The sequence below is a fragment of the Rhamphochromis longiceps genome, linkage group LG14, assembly GCF_057381845.1.
Source record: "Rhamphochromis longiceps isolate RC_006_pf linkage group LG14, R_longiceps_female_GT1.1, whole genome shotgun sequence".
NCBI classification, from domain to species: Eukaryota; Metazoa; Chordata; class Actinopteri; order Cichliformes; family Cichlidae; genus Rhamphochromis; species Rhamphochromis longiceps.
In genome coordinates this window covers 37,562,621-37,580,627 of record NC_140570.1, presented here as the reverse complement: position 1 = coordinate 37,580,627, position 18,007 = coordinate 37,562,621, and the positions used below count along the sequence as shown (strand labels likewise).

Here is an 18,007-nt window from a genome sequence, read left to right as displayed (position 1 = left end):
GCACTTTTTAGTCTTCGTTGGCGCTGGCTGTGAATGCATTACCAGCAATCAATACTGATGAAGCAGTATTGATTGCTGTCACAGAAGAACGTGGAGGTAAAATCGGTTTACAGTTAACACAAAGCAGAAGAAAGAGGATGAGGAGCACGACAGAAGTCCGACTCCGTCTGACATCATAGCAGAGGTGTGAATCAGAGAGGCCGTCGCTGGTCAGTGTCGACTCACCGGCTGCGACTGAATGGCCGTTCAAAGCAAACTCTGTGAGCTTTACAAGCTGGAAGAGCTGGAAAACTACAAGACACGAGGGAAGAGATGGGACAGAGGGACATGTGCGTGAATGTGACTGACTGATGACGGCGGTGATGCTGGCCGGTGAGTTGCTTAATGAGAAATCTGAACTGTCTGGGTCTGAACTCCTCAAATATGATTTGTGAAGGAGGTAACTTTGCAATCAGAGTAGCTCCAGCAGAGCGAGAGCCTTTCAGGTCAGTGTCAGTCCCAATGAAACTTTCATTCACATCATATCAATAATTTAACCTTGTGCAGATACTTCAGCATTAGGTTACAGCGCATCAGATACATGCTTCAGTTACATCTCTTTCTTTCAGCTGTGACTATTTGCCAAGCATTTTGAGATGAATAAATACCCGAGTGTTTAATCATCTGCCTCAGCAGTGAGCTGCACATCCTGTGGTAGAACTCTTTGACTGCCTCGGCGAGCAGCAGAGAAAACGCGTCAGCCAAGAGTTCGTCCACGGCAACATGAACATATTATTTATAATTGTCACCAGTGGTATTGTTTTCATTTTTTTAAAAACTGGTGTTGGTGTCAAAAGGGTGGAACCAGCAGTCTACCATTAAATCTTTGGGCCCAAAGTCAAACACACTGACACCAGTGGAGACAAACTGAACTACGATTGGCGGACGCAGCCCACAGATCCTGCCTGCTGTGATTTTCCTCCAATGGAAATGACCACAACTTCTGTTAGCAGCACTGCGTAATAATCAGTTCTGATTCATGTAGAAATGCAGGCTGACTCTGTGCACAGCACCACGTTGGCGGAAATGAAATAGAAGATGTGAAGTGACACAGCTGACTAATAATACAGCAACAGAATGAGGAGAGAGGAAGAAGAGGGCAACGACCGGGCTGAAGCTCCGAGAGCCAAAGTGAAGACAGCCTCAAAACGCTGGCGTAAAGCATCGGATGCATTCCCAGGGTGCACTGCAGCACCTTCAGTGGAAAGTCCATCCTCTAATGACGAGGCTTAATGCACACACACTATAAATTCAGTCAATACCTCAGATACACACTGCACCTTTTACTGTATCGTGACTGATATTAGTGCACACACTGGAAAACATGATGTGAGGCATGAACATGATGGATACATCACACACACACACACACACACACACACACACACACACACACACACACACACACACACACACACACACACACACACACACACACACACCCTGCAGTGGAGATAAATCAGTCGTGACGTCCAGTAGATTAGAGTCCAAAGAAGGCAGCTTCTGCTGGTCAATACAAAGCTGTGTGTGTGTGTGTGTGCGTGTGTGTGTGTTTCACAGTGGGTGGAGAGTGTATTCATTCCTATTTATAAACAGACAGCAAATGTTTTCTCTCCATTCTCTTACTGTTTGCTTTTTTCACAGAATAAACTCAATGACACAGCGAGTCGTCTCCCTCTATGTCCCTCGCAGGCTCTCTTACTTTGCAGCTCACATCTTTCTCTGCTTCGCACGGCTTCATCAAACATGTCAACACCACAAACAAAAAATCCCAGTAAAGGTTCACTCTGACTTTCAAGTCAAAAAACGTTATTAAAGTGTCAGGAAACTGTGGACAAACAGAATCGTGCTGTAAAGTGTATTTTATTTATACGGGACACTAAAATCTTTTTTTTAGTTATAACTGTTGTTGCAGATTATAGTATGTCTGTAAACTTTAATTTTCACTTTAATACTGTAATTTTACAGGATCAAACGTGAAAGAATAGCAGAAGCATGGACGACAGCCTCAGTTTCTCCCTCTTTGTCACGCTTTTCTTGTCTACTTTTTCCTCACTTCAGTCGTCGCTGCGTTAAATCTGCCTGGAAAGTTTTCTGCTTGAAGCTACTTATCATGTGAATGTGTGTGTGTGTGTGTGTGTGTGTGTGTGTGTGAGCGTGTTTTCATATCTTTGTAGGGACCAAAATCCTGGTCCCCACAAGTTTGAAGGCATTTTTGAGACTCAAAACGTGCTTTTAGTGTCAGGGTTATGGTTAAGGGTAAGGGTTAGGGAACGAATTGTGTTAATTAGATGTCCCCAAGACATGAATACCTGACATGTGTGTGTGTGTGTGTGTGTGTGTGTGTGTGTGTGTGTGTGTGTGTGTGTGTGTGTGTGTGTGTGTGTGTGTGTGTGTGTGTGTGTGTGTGTGTGTGTGTAAGACAGAAGAAATCATTGTGAAGAAAGATTTTTAAAAGGACTGGATGAAAAGAAGATTGAGGGAGGAATGTGTCCAGCCTGAAGGATCCAACAAAGAGCATGAAAAGAGAGGAGCAAGACAAAAAAAGGAGTACAAAACAGGGAGGGGGGGGAGTAAGAGAGACACTACAGAGGGGGAAGGGGGAAGTGGGGGTCAGAGGAAAATAAAGAGGGGAGGATCAAACAGGAGAGATCCAAGCAGAAAACTGGGAGAATTTACACAAAACCATTTCTCAGTGGAAAAACTCGGAGAGTTTACGCTCTGCTCCCTCACGGTGTGATGAACTGCTTTCGCCCTCTTCATCTTTCCACTGCTATCGGCTTTCTTCTTCTACCATCCATCACCCTGTTTTCATCTTATTTTTTTCATCTGAAACAAGAAATTAATGAAGTGCTGCCAGAAATGTAACGAGCCCTTTCCCCAAACATGAATTTTGGTCACATTTGAAACATATTTCTCTTGATTTGCTGCTTTGTTTGGTTTTAAAAAATGTAAACCAATCTAGGGCTGCTCGATTATGGCAAAAATGATAATCACGATTATTTTCACTGAAATTGAGATCACGATTATTTGACGATATTTATTTCGTCCGCCAGAGCTTATATTATTTTTTTACATGCTGTAGTGCCATTTGTGGGAGCATTTCAAGTTGCTATACATCAATACAACTGTTATAGCCCATATTTTAATAATATGTATGCATTAAGTCCATAGTAACTACATTAATTGCAAAAAAGTGCAATAAACTACAAAAAAATTGAAAATCGTTTTTGTTTTTACATATATTTCTACTTGGAGAAATTTAAGAGGTTTATCCCTCAAAACTTTAAATACAAAAAAGTTGCAAAAAATAGTTTACAACAACAGGAAATTTATTTTGAGCGTCTTCATAGTTTTATTTTGGAGATACAGCAATTTTTATATACTGCAGGAAAAACAAAAAACAATCCTATGATGCAAATTTGCAAAGAATGTGCATGTGCATCAAAATAAACTATTTCCAGCAGTGCAATTCGAGTTCTAAGGCCTACAAGTAAAAAACTAAATTTTCCGCAAAAATGACGTCACTTGCGATAGTTCACGTTGACGTCTTTTTCAATGTGGGAAGTGTTAAGAACAGCTGATCGGATCGGCAAAGCGTGTTTCTGGAATATTATGTTTTTGTTCCTGCAAGCTCTTTTTATGCAATTTTTGCAAAGCTATATGTGGAAGGAAACCGTGACCGAGGACAAGCTGATGGCATAAGAAGTAAGTACAACTCCTCTGGTTTCATATGGAAAAAAATTTATTGTGCTAGCTTAGCGTTCAGGTTCTACAGGGATTTAAAAATAGTTACACAAAACGAGCATGCTGCTCTGACCGGCTTTAAAGGTTTAACAATAACAATGTATTGAATAATGACTTTAAAAAATAATATAAAATAGTGTGCAAATACTGATAACAGTGCAAATGTTTGCAATATAAGAAATAAATGAAAAATGTGAACTTTGCAGTGTTGCTCTGTGGTGCAGCTACGACACCATAGCAAAGTTTACACACTGTGTCTACTTGATCCACGTCTGACTCCGCGAACCCATAATGTTTCCACACCACTTAAGTTTTTTTTTTTTTACCTCTCTTTTCAACCAACGGCAGTCCACTCCTCTCCAAATAACTTCTGCTTAGCTTTCCGAGCTTCCCTCGGGTCCTCTTAATTGTTGTGACGCGTGTTCGAAATGCAGAGCAGTGCGCTTGATTTGCCACATGGAGCAGCGCGAGAGTAAAGCATGAGGGAGGGGCTAATAATCGGCTCAGTCATTTTTAATGATCGTTGAAAGCCCAGATCGTAATCGTGATTAAAATTCGATTAATTGAGCAGCCCTAAACCAATCTAATGTCTGGGTTTTGGACACCACCTCGCCACCACATTTAGACCAAATTCTGACACATTACTAAACAATTAAGTTAAGCCGGTCTTCACTGATCCTCACAAGGAAATTCATTCAGTACATTTAATCCTCCCTCAGTCTGAGGAGCAGCGGGAGGCCACAGAGGAGCGTACGGGGTTAAACTCCAGCGCTAAGTGAATGCCTTTGTGATGGGAGAATCAAACCTAGCTTTGTTTTAGCACGCATTTAATGGCGGGAAAAATAACCTCTCAAAGGAAACCTGTGCATGAATGGTGCTCCTTTGACCGGATTTAATCCCAGGACTTTTTCACTGAGTCACCACACTGAGGGACCAATCCAGGAAAAGTACGGCTGCAGCCCTTCAGTCAGTGTCCAAACCAAGTTGAGACCTTATTATGTCAGCGATATGTTCACAAAGAGCAATGAGCATCACTCAGCCCAAAGCAGGACTCTACAAGACTAGCTTTGCATAATCAACAGTTCAAAATAAACCCCATTTATTTCATTCTGCGCCTTGATGCAGCTGCTTAGTTCAGTTGTTTTAGCTCCTCCCCCTTTAAGTTTAGCTGCCCCTCAAAAATAAAAACCAAATTAGGGATGTCCGCTCTCACTGACGTCATACAGATCCAAACAGAGCAGCCAAATGTACGTTTACAGGAACATCTGCCACTCCAACAGTACAAATGTGACAGAAAATAGAGAAAACACAGCAGGTCCCGTTTAAAACAAGACAACACTAAAATACCCAGGAGCCCTGCACTTCACAGAGTACAGTTCGTATCAGGACAGATTCAGGAAGATTTTACTCTGTTACCCTTTCAGCCACCCCTTTTTTGTAAGCCTATAGTTCAAATACTCACACAGAGCTTGCACACACACACAGAATGATGCAGTGCATAAAAAATGCATGGCAAACCCGCCGACTCGCTCTCATCAGCGCAGTAGCCCCACCCTATTACCATCCCCCCTTTTCTCCACCTAAACACAGCACACACACAGGTGTGCTGATGGGGGGCAGGTATGGAACGCCAGGACTGCCATAATGAATTAATTAAATACACCATTAAATAATTAATTAAATGTGGCAATAATTAATTAAAATTGGAATTAATTAATTAAATAAATAGTTATGACACATGTAATTAATTAATTATTGACACATTTAATTAATTATTTATTGACACATTTAATTAATTATGTATGTATTTCACATTTTAATTAATTATTGACACATGTAATTAATTAATTATTGACACATTTAATTAATTATTTATGTATTTCACATTTTAATTAATTATTGACACATTTAATTAATTATTGACACATTTAATTAATTATTTAATGATATATTTATTTATTTCATTTTGGCAGTCCTGACGCCTGGCTCTCGTCATGAAATAATTTTATCTGTCAGCCTCACCCATCAAACTCAGGGGGCGGGGTTAACGCTGCCCATGCAGCTTCTCTAACATTTGATTGGTTGCCGTGCAAAGTAAGTCAAAACAGGTCGATCCTAGAAAATCGATTGCTTGTGTAGACTTGGGGCAGCCAGTTATCCCAGAATGCAGATCAAATCACAAGCAGCAATGGTGGTGGTGTAGTTTTAAAATACCCCGTTTTTCTGTCACCAGCTACACTTTTAACAGTGTTTTAGCCGCGAATGTCGCGACGTATGTCTGGTCAGGTTGTCAACATAGAACATGTTTGCAAAAGTGCTCAGATGTTTTCAGAGATTTCACTAGCTCTGCTAACAGTTAGCATGCAGAGTGCACCGAGGGGGTTACGTTAACCGGTTTGTTTACATATTCCACTCTCCGTGTTCCACATGTTGCATTCGCAGATTCTCATTTTCACCGAACGATCGTCTCTTTCCGCCTGGTCTTGTGTCTCTGTGCTTCTGTAACATAAAGAACGAGCTGACATTTTTCTCACGAAACCAGCGATCAGCTCAACAGACCCTCAGTTTACCTGCATGCATCCTCCTCCTCATCTGTCAGCTGTTTAACACCTGCTGCTAATTCAAGAAACACGCCTAGTTACCTGGTGATAGTCACAGTTTAACTGGGCAGCCGGTGCTCGATATAACGCAATGTCAGCGCATTTTTCTGCACAAGATAAGTAAATATAGTGTTTTCCCCGAGCGCAGAGCTGCTGGAGCTCGTTTCCTTACAGAGCACTTTATAGGCGAATAGCTTTATCAGCGGCTGATGTCCAATCACCGGCACACAGCTTTCAAACCTCAGCTGAGTTTTAGCTCTCAGTGGTTAAACGCTGGACTTCATTCACTCAGGTTCTGTCTGTCGGGTCACGTTTACTTCGCTGTTTTATTTACAACTGAGCAAATCGGTTTGGCTGAGGTTAAAGTTACGTTTCATAACTGCATAGTTTCACAGACGTTTAATGGTTCACTGGCACATGTGTTAGACTGAACTATCATCTAAATATCATCTGTTTTTTAATAGTTATTCAACTGTATTCTAAGCACCAGCTGTCTGTTAGAATGTGATTTTTTTCTCTCTCTGTTGGCAGAGGTATAAAAATGCGCAGGAAAATCTGACATGCATGGCGAACTTCACCGACGATATTTAGGGAGGAATAAACACACATCAAACATAAATGAACCATTTGTCTGTCTCCATAATTGAGAGCATTTTCTCTTCTTATGTCAACACTCTCTCTCTCTCTCTTTTTTTTTGCTTTTTCGGTCATGTTATGTTTACCTGTCAAAGGCTTGTTACAAACTATGAAACACATTGTGCAGACTTCTGGATGTTAGAAGAAAACTAATACTGCTCATGAATGAGACTAAAGGCAGGAAGGTGTCCTGTAAAACTAAACATGTTAATAGGACCTCCCTGTTTATATCATAGTTTATGATATAGCACGTGTATTTCAGTAATAGCCTGCTGAGGCCACTATACGTGCTGGCCTCATATCAAATGTGAAGGCAGACTGAGTCTATGTTTGACGTTTGTTTATATCTAATCTTCCTTTTCAAACATTTAAACAGCAGCGAGTCTGCAGCTGAGGGAATACAAACTCAAATTGTCGGAACAGGTTTGCTCGTTTCTTGGATTCATTTGGTGATTTATTAAATGTATAACTGTTATTCTAATCTGCTGCTGAGTCTCTTACACTTTTCTTTATGCTGTATATTTTCACGTCTCTGGAATAGTTGGCAGTTAGATAGTCAGCTGGGAAACTTTGTGTTAACTCATGGAGCTGAGGATATCGTGGATATGCTGACCTCGCTGCGTGGTGTACAGAGCGAGGTCAGCATGATTAATATTCACAATAAAAATATTAGCCGAACATCATGAAGTCTGTATGTGTTTCATAGTGTCGAACAACCTTTGTACAGTTAAAGCCAGCAGTTACTACATGACGGAAACACCAACGTTATCTCTTTTATGTGTTTATACACAGGTCACGCTGATTACTGAACAAAAACCCAAAGATCAGATGTTAAACAGATTTATTTGCTCTCTCTCCTCCTTAAACATGTTTTTAATGTTAGTTATAATTCAGAATTGGCGACTGAAACACGTAGGACACATAAGAACATCAGGAAATAAAACATCGATAAATATAACCTCAGTAAAAGAAGTCAGCGGGGGTTACTACAGCTGTGTACCGGGGCCTGCGCTTTGTCGGTGGGATTGCTTGCGAGGCGAGCGGGTCTATCCCACGCTTTGCCGTGAGACTGGGCAGACATCTCCGAAATCATCGAAACACTTTTGCAAAGAGGCTGTATCTTGACAAACCGACCAGACACATGAAGATTAAACCACTACATTCTCGGCTAAAAAAATATTAAAACGGTATTTGGTGACACACAAACAGGGTTTTTCAAAGCTCAGTTCTGTTAGCTTCCACATGCCGGTTGTTGTGTGCTAGAAACAATGGCCACCAGGCCAAAGCAATGGTTTTGACTCGATCAGCGTTAACCTCGCCCCCTGAGTTTGATGGGTGAGGCTGACAGATAAAATTATTTCATGATGAGAGCCAGGCGTCAGGACTGCCAAAATGAAATAAATAAATATATCATTAAATAATTAATTAAATGTGTCAATAATTAATGAAATGTGTCAATAATTAATTAAAATGTGAAATACATAAATAATTAATTAAATGTGTCAATAATTAATTAATTAAATGTGTCAATAATTAATTAAAATGTGAAATACATAAATAATTAATTAAATGTGTCAATAATTAATTAATTACATGTGTCATAACTATTTATTTAATTAATTAATTCCAATTTTAATTAATTATTGCCACATTTAATTAATTATTTAATGGTGTATTTAATTAATTCATTATGGCAGTCCTGGCGTTCCATAGGCAGGGGGTCTGTCTCCATCCCTGACATACCAGCTGTGTAACTCCGCCCCTGCCAATGCAATAAATAATGAAGGGTGCAGTGCACGCTGGGAGCCGTCAGACCAGAAATGCAGAATCCCGTTACAGCCAACTCACATAATGTGAAGTCCTCTGGTTTCCCTCAGTGAACCACAACTGCAAACACTGATGCACTGCTCAAACATCTTCTTTGTGAAAAATGACCTACCTCATGAACATCGTGCCTGCAGGCTAACCTGCACCAGAATGGGAGTTACTACGGAAACAGTTTCTGTTTCAAATGATAATGTCCGGCTTTATGTTTGAATTTAGCCAGAAGTGCTGCAGAGGTGGACCGACACCCGACCTGGACGGCCCCTGGTGTGCTCTCACTCGCTCTCTCTCAGCTGCTGCTGTCTCACTAGTATACACAGGCAGGCTTCAAACATGTGACCCTAAAGGTATGCAAACAGGTAGCGCTGGCTAAAGATGCAGAACTGCATCCACTCAGGGAACAGAAGACACGGTAGTGCTAACTCTCACATATCAGATGGAGTGGGGCTCGGGTGGAGCGAAGGGAGCAGATAGATTAAATAAATCGACCTGACTCAGAGTAAAAACCTCTGACAGCTGTTTGGAGCTCAGGACTCCTGAACATGTGAAACTAATGATATAACATGCGACAGCTCACCTGTCTCAGCTGTGGAAAGCAGACTGTGACTTTCTATTAACACCCGACTGATTCTCTCTCTCAGCTTCAGGAATAATTGATCGAATAATTGACGGAGCCACTGCTGCTGTGTCACGTGCAAACTCGCTCGATCTGGAGACGCGTATGGATCCCGAGAAGCTGCAGGGATTTAATAATTTCAAAAAGCTGGATCCAAGAAACGGCTTCTGCTCCTGTTAACACTTCTTCATGCCAGGGTTAGGCTCCATTCACCGCCACTGATAACCTCTTGCACACAGATCCGTGCTCTAAGCGCTGTATCCGTGTATCCCGAATTATCCAAAGAGTCGCATATATGCCTCCACCTGCTTGCTTAAATTTCACATTCTTACTCTTTACTGCATCTTCACAGTGAGCTGAAATGGTGAAACAAAAGCTATGACAGCAGGTAATTCATTCAGCATCCGACACAAGTGTGTGTGTGTGTGTGCACAGAGATTAGCTGCACACACTCCCTGAGTCTGGTTGTGTGTTCTCTGTTTGCTCCGTCAGTAGGAATTGTGTTTAGGGTGTGGACCGTGTGCGAGGCTGTGTTTCACAGACAATCTGGCAGCCTGGTTAATGGAAAAGCATACAAAACTTACAGATGCTTCTACTCTAGTGATTCATAATAAAGTGTAAGAGTCACACACGTTATCGGGAAAAACAGCAAACCAGGATACCACCTGGGGAAACAGGAATGTCGGCAGTAATTCTAATTGGTGCTGAAACATGGAAAAACCTGATGTTAAGACTGAAAAAAATCTGTTTCAATCTCTACCTTGAAAAAACAAAGCATTTACACGGCCAAATCACAACAGCAATCACCTCAAAGTTCTTTATGAGAGTCTACAACGGCACAGAGAAAACCACAACAATCAAACACCTCTGTGTGCAAACACTTGGTGACAGTGGGAAGTAAAAACTCCCTTTTAACAGGAAGAAACGTCTCTGAGAATATATCTGTGGCCCAAGGTGACAACAGTAAAATGAGCTGCTTGTGTCTAAAATATGAACGCTGTAGTGATTTAAAGAACAAAGATTGGACACAAGAGGAGAGAAAGCTGCTAAAACAGAGAGAGTGATGCTTTAGAAGCGAAAACTGCAGCCACATCACTGCTGGAGGAAAAGGACAAAACACATCTGAGCCAAGAACAGGATGATATGAGACCTACAGTCAAATATGCTTCCTCGAGTGCGTAAATCCATCCTGTTGTGAAGCATTAAAGGGGTGGAAATCCATCCAATCCCCGCTTAAAATCAACCAGGAATTACTAATATCTATGAGGAGAACTGATAATCACACTGGCATCAATAAAATCCTACCAGCAGAGTTCAAACCAGCCACGCTTACCTGTTAACGTGATGTGTGGCTCGCTCCTGTCACAGAAAGGCAGAGACTCCTGCAGCCTGCACACAAACAGAGAGAGCGCCGTTAACGCTGGCCATCACACGTCGTCCTTTTAAATGAGCCACAACTTATTAACTGTCATTTCACTCATCCCACCTGCTCAGAATGCAGAGTTAAATCTGTCAATGACCGCCACGCGGCTCATAATCCTCTTACTAACAACGCTGTCAGACTTTGACAGAGCTCATCATCAGGGTGCAAAAGGTGAGCAGGCCAGCAGCGGCAGTACTTCTGGCTTATTAGTGTTTTATGACGCTAAATTCAATCTCATCTCCACAGTCCTGAAGTCAACAGAGCGGAAAGAGAAGGAAATGACTGCGACAGCACTTTAATGCCACCAAGGAACATGAATGACGTGAAACGAGACGAAATTAGAGCAAAAGATTTTCAGCAGTTTGGTGGGAAATGATGAGCAATCTGTTGAAAAGCAGAAGAACCTTGAGTTTATGAAGAAGTGTAACGATGTAGTTCAATATTAACTGTGTTTTCAGCCCTTTCACTTTACACCAGAAAAGCCTTCAGACCTTAAATGTGGGAATATTTCAGACGAGTATGCGTCTAAGTGTTTGTGCTCATTTTCAGCTCCATATTTGTATTCTTGGGACTCCATCTGAGAAGATTTCTTGTATCTTATTCTGGGCCTTGGTTCAGCCCCTCAGTTCAGACTTTGCAGTACTGTGGCAGAGTTTACAGTGATGCCCTGACTGTTACTGGGATACATCAAAGACAGCAGACATCAGGTTATACTGGGCGCTGCTCATTAGATTCACTGCATTCTTCCTTTTATTCTGGCTTTATAGTGTCTAAGGTTGGAAATCAGCCTATATCTCATGAAACACTGAATCCAGTTGGCAGCACAGGTCAGCTGATCGCAGCCGGAAGATCAAAAAGGATAATGTGATTTATTTCTAGTAATTTTTCCCCCATGCTGCACCGCTACACCTGCCAAACTTTAACCCCCCCTCAGACATGTCATTGCCCCATGCCAGGGGTTAACGTGGGTCAGAACGGCCACTGGGCTTGCACTAAGTTGACATAAGCCATGCACAGGTGTGGACAGGTGCTTCTCTTTCCTTTTGCTCCATCTTTCAGCAGATGGAGTCCACATGGCATCACACAAACACACAGTGCAGGCTTTTAGAGAATAGGACACCATTTGTGTGCACGCAGGAAGGACAAACAAAAGGAGGTCAGCCCTGCAGCTGTTCACACATTCACACCTTACTGTGAGAAAACACACACACACACACACACACACACACACACACACACACACACACACACACACACACACACACACACACACACACACACACAAACACACACACACACACACACACACACACACACACACACACACACACACACACACACACACAAACACACACACACACACACACACACACACACACACACACACACACACACACACACACACACAGTGTAATGGAATGGCAGCAGTCAGAAGGTCACACCCATGCAGCTCTAGATTACAGTTTATTAAGCTGTTTCTAATCTCTGATTAATGCAACATGCAGCCACCTGCATACGTGGCTGTGCCACCTGGACGGCGTAAGCTGTTGCTAATCATGCACGTACATCCCCTCACTAAGCTACAGGTACAGGTGAGCTGGAGTTTGCTCACACTAACATGCAGCTTATTGTCCGATGGTTTTATCTGGGCTCACTTATAGCAGCAGGTTCAAACCAGGTGACTGACCAGAGAGCTGGAGGGACATAAAACAGAGGACATGCAGTGGCCTGGTGTGAATTTGAGCAGCAGTAATATAAAAGCAGGAAAGAGCTGACTGAAAGCCACTCATCAGGTTTGTTTATATAGACCATTTTCATTTTCTCTAATCACACTATAGCACGTCGGTGTCCAGTGTATCCCAGTACATCCTCTGATTGGTGTATTCAGGGAGGATTCATCCACAGACTCAGCACCCTAGATTGTGTATTTGTAACCTGGATCACAGGTTGATGTGTTCCAAATGAACATATTAGACCAAAAAATTGGATGGCAGCAAATCATTGGCTGCCCAGTGATTGCACTGAATATTTTCTACTTTCAGAGACTGACCACAAGTAGTTGCAGTGACCAGCGACCTCCAGTATCAAGCGCAAGGTGACTGCACAGGTGACTCGGCATGAGGCGAGCTGTCTCCAAACACTCACAGCCTGACTCAGACTGGCTGTAATCACAGGTTTACAAACTGCCATGTCATTTATAAATGCACAATCCCAACACGTTACAACCCGAATCAGCTGATGAGCCCAACTCGTCTGTGACACGTCTCTTTGAAATAGGAGGCTTGACTCAAACGGTTGTTGTTCTCGTTATGTTCCTAGGTAAGAGCAAAGCTCTCATCTCTCATGTCCCTATATAATTTTTCAAAACTGTCGTCCTGCGGGCACTATGTCACTATTTGTGGAGGAATTTCTGTTCAATACCTCTGAGTCTAGCCCGATAAATTAACTTTTGCTGTTCATTCACGGCTGAAGCAACAACAACACGAAGCTCAGCCTGAAAATCCACCGAGTTGCTCTCTAAACTTCTGCCCGTCTGTCCGCGTCCGTCAGATGAAACAAACACATACGAGTCAGATGACTCGTGCATGAAATGTGTTTGGCAGAAAAATGTGAGAGTAGTTCTGTTTCGTGGCCGCACGCCTAATTATTCCCGCTGAGCATGATGACATGTGCTGACAGACAGCTAATGGAGATGCTCACAGGAAAATATGTCAGAACTTCAGGCTAGCTTCACCAGGGTTAATTTTTTCTTTATCTTTAGTTTAGTTTAGTTTTAGTCTTTTAATTATTATTATACGGGGATTAGTTGTCAGAAGACGACGATAGACATTACAATACAAAAACACTTTGTGAAGGCAGTCATGCAGGAATAATTCACTTTTTTAGTCCAGCTTTTTTCCTTCTACAGTTTACTAAAATATGTTACTTTAGCTGACTGTAATAAAAGCCATAAAAAACAGCATTCATTCACCCAAAGAAACTTTAAACTGCTCTAGGTTAATATTCATGTCTAACCTCAGAATTTACCACCTAATGGGCAGTTTTTCCCACATCTTTATTATAAAAGAAACACAAAGGTAATGCATGCTTCTGAATAGGGCTGCCACGATTACGTCGACGACTAATTTAATAGTTGACGTGTCGTTTGAAGCTTTGTAAGATCCTGAAAGACGCAGGAATAAGTAGTAGGATTTGAGAATGTAATAACGGACTGAAACAGAAGAGGGCAGCGCTGCATGCACAAGGATGCCAGCTGCCGTTAAACCCCGAAGAAGAAGAAGCTGTGTCCGGTATCGTAGCTGTGTCCAAATTCAAGGACTCCAACAAACGCGGCCAACAATGTGTCCACCTTTTCCCCAGATTTGAAGGACAGGTCGGGTGTATCCTTCGTGGCCCAACCTATCCCAGAATTTATAGCGCAGCCCAGCCCATTCCACTTTCCAACAATGGCGGAAGCTACTTAGTTTTAATATTACTCTTTCTGGGTCACAAAATAAACTTTTAAGATATTTTCAGTCGAGAGCATAGCTGTGTAAACTTGAAATATGTGCTTGATTTATCAAGACATCACATATTTGTAAAAGTGCTCCAACGTTTTCAGAGATGAGCTGACCGGGAGTTCAAGGCTCACTAGAGCCGGCAAGAACATCGGACTCCCGGCACATCATTTTCAGATCCCCGCAGCCTTTCGCTACTCAGGTTAAACGTGATATATAAGCCACTTAGATAACTTAAAAATGTTAATTTGGCTTTTTTCAGTATTTTATTTGTTCCTGAGTAAATCGGTTTGGCTAAGATTGTCTTTATGTTTTAGTTAGCACATACCGTAAACACTTCAAGCTGTAAGCTAATGATAGTTATATAAGAGCAGATGCTGCTGGTGCAATAAGCTGTACGTTTTACGTCCAGTGGATGCATGATCTGATTAGTCGACTAATCGCAAAAATAATCGGTGACTAGTCGACTATCAAAATAGTCATTTGTGGCAGCCCTATTTCTGAATGTGGTACTCAAATACGAACAGCTTTGTGAAAGCAAGACAGCGACGTGATCATTACTGGTAAAAAACAGATCTTTATAAACTAAAACAGAAGTGCTGCTCATTAAAAAACATACAATGTTCAGCTTCAGATATTAAGGCATTTAACTGTCACTGTAATTGCTGCTTTAACAGCATATACTTTAAACTTTTCATTTAGCATCTGGTGAAGAGCCTGTGCTTAGTCTTATCAGGATTTAATAAACACTTAAGTCTAACCTGTACCTGTAGATTCTGAGTTAGTGCACTTCTAAGTATAAAACTGTGACTTCAGCATAGCAATGCACAGGTCTCAGTGGTCCCAGGTCATGTGCTCGGTGAATAGCACAGGGCTAAGTACTGACCCCTGTGGAATACCTTTCGTTTATAAAATTGTCAGAGAGTAACTGAAATAAGCACAGACTTCTGTTAGGAAGGTAAAGTGAATGCTTTGCCTTCATAACACATGTGCTTTTTCCACTCCCAATGGCAAATTAATCACCAAGAAAAATCCTAGAAATTGGAAAAGTGAAAATCTAATGACAGCACTGAAATTTACAGCTCTAACCAGGAAATTTAAGAGCCCACTTGTGATAAGCTGGGAGTGACAGACCCGTCTCACTATTTCCTAAATCTTGTGCCTCACCAAAGGAAGCCTTCTGTGTATGTGGGAAAGAAAACAGGCTGGAGGGAAAGAGATAGGGTGCATGTGGAGGGCAAGCTGACACACTTGACTGGCCATATTTAAAATTTGTAGAGTGTGTTGGCGAGAGAAGAGGGTGTTGTTCCTGCGTTTCTGTTGAAACAGAGGTGAGAACTCAGTTTGAAACGTCCCCCTGGGGAAGGGACAAGATGGGTGAGAGGGAGAGAAAATGAGTGAGCTGGCTCTTGGCCTGAGAGCGATAAGAAGAAATAAACCAGGACAGAGAGTAAATAAGACTCAGTAACAGGCACAGATAAAGCATAAAAACAGCCTCCCTGACCGCAGGCAGCACGGGGAGCTTTCTTAATTTCATACTTACAGCTAATAAGTGATATTCTCCCAAGAATATTGGATAATATTCTGGAAAAAAATGTCTCCTGTACCCAAAGTGCCAATTGGTGCCATGAGCGTATGAGCCAATCATGCTGAGGCATGTGTGCGGTGGAGGTTTTTATAATTTCAGTTGCTCGTTGGTAGAAAAACCCACTTGTTATAAAGATGTAGCTAATGTACTGAGCGTGAAAGTGAAGCTGTGGGACTGCTGGCTGAGCTGTGGGTATGATGGAGAGACTAAGAACATGAGTGCAAGCTGTAGAGCGTCCTCTGAACGGTGGCTTGTCTCAGACACTCAGGTGGGGAGCTATAGGAGACCCCGGAGCAGAGTCAGGACACACTGGAGAGATTTTGTCTCTTAGGTGGATCGGGAACCCCTCATATCTCCCAGGAGACATCCCCAATGAGATCCCTGAACCAACTGAGCTGCCTCGTCTGAACGTGGAGGAGCAGCAGCTCAAATAACTGAGCTCCTCACCGTATCTCTGAGCCCAGACACTCTTAACAAGAAGCTCACATCCACCACTTTTTTCCGGTCACTACCCACAGCTCGTGGATCTATGTGAGGGTAGAGCCACAGAGGTTTAAAAGTTCACGTATCCTTACATGATATTCTCTGTAGAAATTAAAGATGAAACTTCTCCTGCTCTCATTTGAAATAAGCTCTTATTGTGCTTTAAATGTGAAAACAAGGAGAACATCCCTCAGGCAAAAATAGCAGAGAAGATATAACTACAGGATGAGAGCAAGAAAGAAACTTCCTCTATTTGACAGGAGGAGAGATGGAGGGGTATTTATAGCTAATAACATTATAGTTGCTTCACTGGTTACTTCAGATAGACTGAAGGAGAGGAGAGAATGAGGGAAAAAGAGGGTGAAGAGGACGAAAGGAATACACGAGGACATGGTGTACAGAGAAAAGCGTGAAGAAGGAGAAAAAATGAAGATGCAGAGGAGATAAATAAAAGCTGAAGAAGATATGAAGAGTATGGGAGAAGGAAAGAGCTGGTGGGAGAGGACTTTGTGTATTTGGAACAGTTTTGGCTGGGTGGTATCTGCAGGAATGATATCATGATGACGGCATTTTGAAATATCAGGACGATTTCATGATTGGAACTCCCCCTGCTTCCAACTCAGGAACAGTTTGCTGTTAAAGTCTCTGCAGAGGCTGACCGACGTCTGCAAACATCCACCGTGCTGCAACGGGCGAACATTTCCAGTACCGATTGCAGATTATTCCGTCTAAAAAATGTCATAAAACACTTCTCCGAGCTCAGTGTTTTATCTTCCGGCTGCCTACTGCGTCAAACTAAACGATAAAACGTGGAGAGCGAGTTTAATAATATTTGTTCAATTTTATCGCACGTTAAGGACGCGGTAAACCCAAAAAGTTGGCAGAACCTGTGATAAAACATCAAGGAAACTGACTGTCAGTCATTTTAAGCTTTTAATAATTTTAAGTAAAGAAAATACTGGAAACATACAAAGAAAAGCTGTTGGTGTAGCAGGTTCGAAAAACCTCCAACCTGCTGTAGCGTTACTCTCCTCCATGCTACGTTAGCCTCCCGCTAACAGAGAACATCATAAAACAGATCAGCACATGGATCAGGAGACATGATGTCACATCTGTGTCTTTGGTCTTGGTGTCTTTAGATTAATTTATTAATATTAGTTTTAAGAGATGAGGTCAAATCATTTTCTTTGACTAAATTATTTTTATTATTAAAAATTCTTGGACATGCTTTGACTGTGGACTCATGGACCCCTGTAGGTGTAACACCTTTATTCAGTTGTAAGTGTGAACTGAGCCTGAAGTTTATACAGGGAGTGCAGAATTATTAGGCAAGTTGTATTTTTGAGGAATAATTTTATTATTGAACAACAACCATGTTCTCAATGAACCCAAAAAACTCATTAATATCAAAGCTGAATGTTTTTGGAAGTAGTTTTTAGTTTGTTTTTAGTTTTAGCTATTTTAGGGGGATATCTGTGTGTGCAGGTGACTATTACTGTGCATAATTATTAGGCAACTTAACAAAAAACAAATATATACCCATTTCAATTATTT

General features: G+C 41.7%; 1 protein-coding gene across 3 annotated transcripts in view; it reads right to left on the bottom strand.

Moving 5' to 3' along the window:
* Window positions 1–18,007, bottom strand: part of pak1 (p21 protein (Cdc42/Rac)-activated kinase 1) — a 79,993-nt gene that overhangs the window by 50,191 nt on the left and 11,795 nt on the right. For 2 of the 3 annotated variants that reach the window (XM_085380849.1, XM_085380853.1), the window contains exon 2: window positions 10,796–10,851. The exons of the other annotated variant lie outside the window; for it this stretch is intronic. The gene's annotated coding sequence lies outside the window, so the exon portion shown is untranslated. The remainder of the gene's footprint in view (window positions 1–10,795; window positions 10,852–18,007) is intronic. 3 annotated transcript variants of the gene reach the window in all.